The sequence below is a fragment of the Triplophysa rosa genome, linkage group LG6 (assembly GCF_024868665.1).
Source record: "Triplophysa rosa linkage group LG6, Trosa_1v2, whole genome shotgun sequence".
In the NCBI taxonomy this organism is placed as follows: Eukaryota; Metazoa; Chordata; class Actinopteri; order Cypriniformes; family Nemacheilidae; genus Triplophysa; species Triplophysa rosa.
The window spans coordinates 14,117,685-14,120,869 of record NC_079895.1 but is presented as its reverse complement, the minus strand read 5'-3'; positions in this window follow the sequence as shown (position 1 = coordinate 14,120,869).

Here is a 3,185-nt window from a genome sequence, read left to right as displayed (position 1 = left end):
TGTGGGAATATTTTTCAGATAAAAGTATGATTTAAATATCAATATAATCAATAAGTGTTTTCTTTCATTAAATCATTAAGCTGTGTGATTTTGTCATGTGCTTGCTATCTTACTCAGTAAAATAGTTACTGTGGCAAATGGGGGTTGGAGCCATAAATTATCTAGATCAACACACACACACACAAAGAGTGTTTTTCACATAAAAATGTTATGAATCAATCCACTGCATATGTTTTAAGTATAATCATGAGTTGTGATGTGTTTTAATGAATCATAGGATTAAGAAACAACGCTACATAATTAAAAGTATTAGATGATTAAGTGTTTTCTTTTTACTAAAAGAATGTTAAGAATGTTGGTATGTTGTCCGGCCACAGGGAACTGTTTCTAGGAGACCTCTCCCCAAAAGAAACTGTCCCTGGAGAACATTCCTCAGGACTGGCGACTGACCACAGGATATACGTTTTGAAATGTTATTTTACAGGAACTAAGAAAAAGGACTTCACGGTGATTGGTGGAAACGGAGCAGCACTCCTTAAAAGGCAGAGGAGGAGTCAGAAGATACGAGCGACGTCACATACTTAATAAATATGGGTGTTTTTGAATAATTTAGGTTGTTGTTGGCTTGTGGTGGAGTGAGGAGATTGTCTTACAACCCAAAGCTTTGTTACTTTTTACATCTGATAATAAAACTTCTATATAATTTGGAGAAAAGTCTCTTTCAAATTTTTGAACATGCAGGACTGCCTTTAAAGTGCAACAATGGCCTCTTCTTTATACTACTCAGTAATGATTGCTTGTGTTTCTATGCATTGTCCGTATGTTAGTAACAAACGACTGAAATGTTTATGACTTGATAACAGCGTGCACAGACTGGGGTGGGCAATCCCGGTGACTGGGGACTGATTTGGTCTGCTGCAAGCCAGCCGTTTTATTGTCTTTATGTACCAAAGTGATAAATTCCGATTTTGTCATTCGATAAAATATAATTTGTTTCTCCGATACTGCATGGGTAAGCAGCTAGTTCGCGCCGCACACTCAGCGTGGCGTGGAGTTTCAAGGTGCGCAGCGTTTGCATTGCAATGCGCACTGCAGCTGTGGGTGTAGGCTACTACCAGTATAACGATGGCAGAATTAACGTTTGGGAAATCATCAGCACTGTGAATTTCTATGTCATTCATAATTCAAAATAAAACGTAATTTAATCAGTCATCTCTGTTTATCCCATTCCTGAATGATCTCTGCTGCTGTGGCTAAACAAAGTCTGGAAAAGCATGAGCATCAGTTAGGTGAGGAAAAGTAAAGCAAAAGTAACATAAAACTACTTTCAGTTACTTTCCACAAAAAGTACCCAAGTAACGTATTTAGTTACTTTTTTATAGAGTAACTCAATATTGAAACTAATTACCTTTAAAAGTAACTTTCCCCAACACTGTGCGGGAATGCCCAACTTTCAGATAAAAATGGTTCTGTCCCCGGCACTTTATCGACACACCTCCGCCAACATTCTCGCCCGTGTTATCTGGTTTGTTACATAGATTTGAGTGAACTAACATTCAGTCAATCACAAGTGAGTGTTATGAGGCGAGTCATCTTAAGATTCAAACAGACGGAAGGGGGAACGATGCAGAGCGCATTGTTGTAGCGGTGACTAAAAATGAGGGGATTGGCACTGATTAATAAATGTGTATATATACATGGCATGCGTAAGAAATAAGCTGGTATAGTGCCGATTATGTATGCTAATAGTACATGGAGGTAAGGGCACTATTTAAGGTCCAAACCTGCGTTTTAAAGTGAAAGTGAAGAACGGTGTCATCACTATAGCAATCAATTCATATGTGTACTTTTTAGTGGAGTACACTTTTATCGCAGTACTTATGTGATCGTTTAGGAGTCTGTAAGAAGAATATACACATACTGTGCTTAAAAAGAGCGTTTGAATAGCTGTATGTGCAATGAAACCTGTCTGTTTAGTGCGTATCTCTAGCAGTTAAAATAGTAATAATAACGTTTCATGTTATGTTTATAAATACAGTAACCTTGCTATATACAATAACATTTTAATCTGGTGAATGCCACTTTGGTGAATTAAAGTCCCAATGTCCTGAAAATCTGTACATTGTTCCATTGTCCCCCTAATGTGAATACATACATGCAAACCAGAGATGGGGGAGTCGAGTCACATGACTTGACTCGAGTCTGACTCTATATACTAAATAAAGAAAATGACTCGACTTGACTTGGACTTGGGATCCAGTGACTTGTGACTCGACTTGACTTGAACTTTATGACTTGGCAAGACTTTACTTTATAACAACTGTAATTAATTATTTTAAATATACATGGCAACATTGGTAAACTAAATGCAAGACATGGAGCGGAACCAATGATTTGAGTCTGCACGAGTGCACGTTTCATGACACTGCATGAGCACAGAAATGCAGCGCGCCAAATACAGAGAGCAAAGGAATCTCCCAACAGGTTTTCTTTTCGATATAAACACTTCAACACTGACAATATTGACTAAGAAGATTTGCTGTATGCATTTACAAAGGCAGGATATTGACACTTCAAAAAGAACAGGTATGTAAGCTGTTCCCTATCGATACTTCACTCGTACTGCGTAGCAGGACGCTATGGGGAAAACTCATTTTTCTCCGATGACTGAAGCTTTACAATAACGCAGTGAATACTGCACGGCCATTGGTGCTTGCAAAGTAAAACTTTGAGCCAATGGCAGCGAAGCTGCACGGACCTATGGCGATGGTGCCCGCCAAAATGGGCGGGGCTTATGGCTATATAAGCAGACACATCACCGTAGGGTCCTCAGATTTCTTCTCCTTCAGCGACGACTTCTACCTCACTACTCGGACTGATAGCTTCGCCGTCGGAAAAAGCACTGCAGTGGACTGGACCTCTCTGCTCAGCGATTCGCTGGTCTCAGCAGCGCCGGTTCCTGTTCCCTGCCGCCATCCGGGGCGAACTCTAAAAGAGCAATTTTTCTGAGCAAATTTCCTGCGGCGTTGTTGCAAATGCCGCGCCGTCACTGTCATTCGTGTGGGATATCCCTGCACGCCCTGATGGTCACGGCAGTGCGTCTCATGTTTGGGAGTTTCCCATGCTCAAGACGCACTCAGAGAGACGGAATGCCCTCATTGGAGAACATGAGTCTCTCCTCTCTG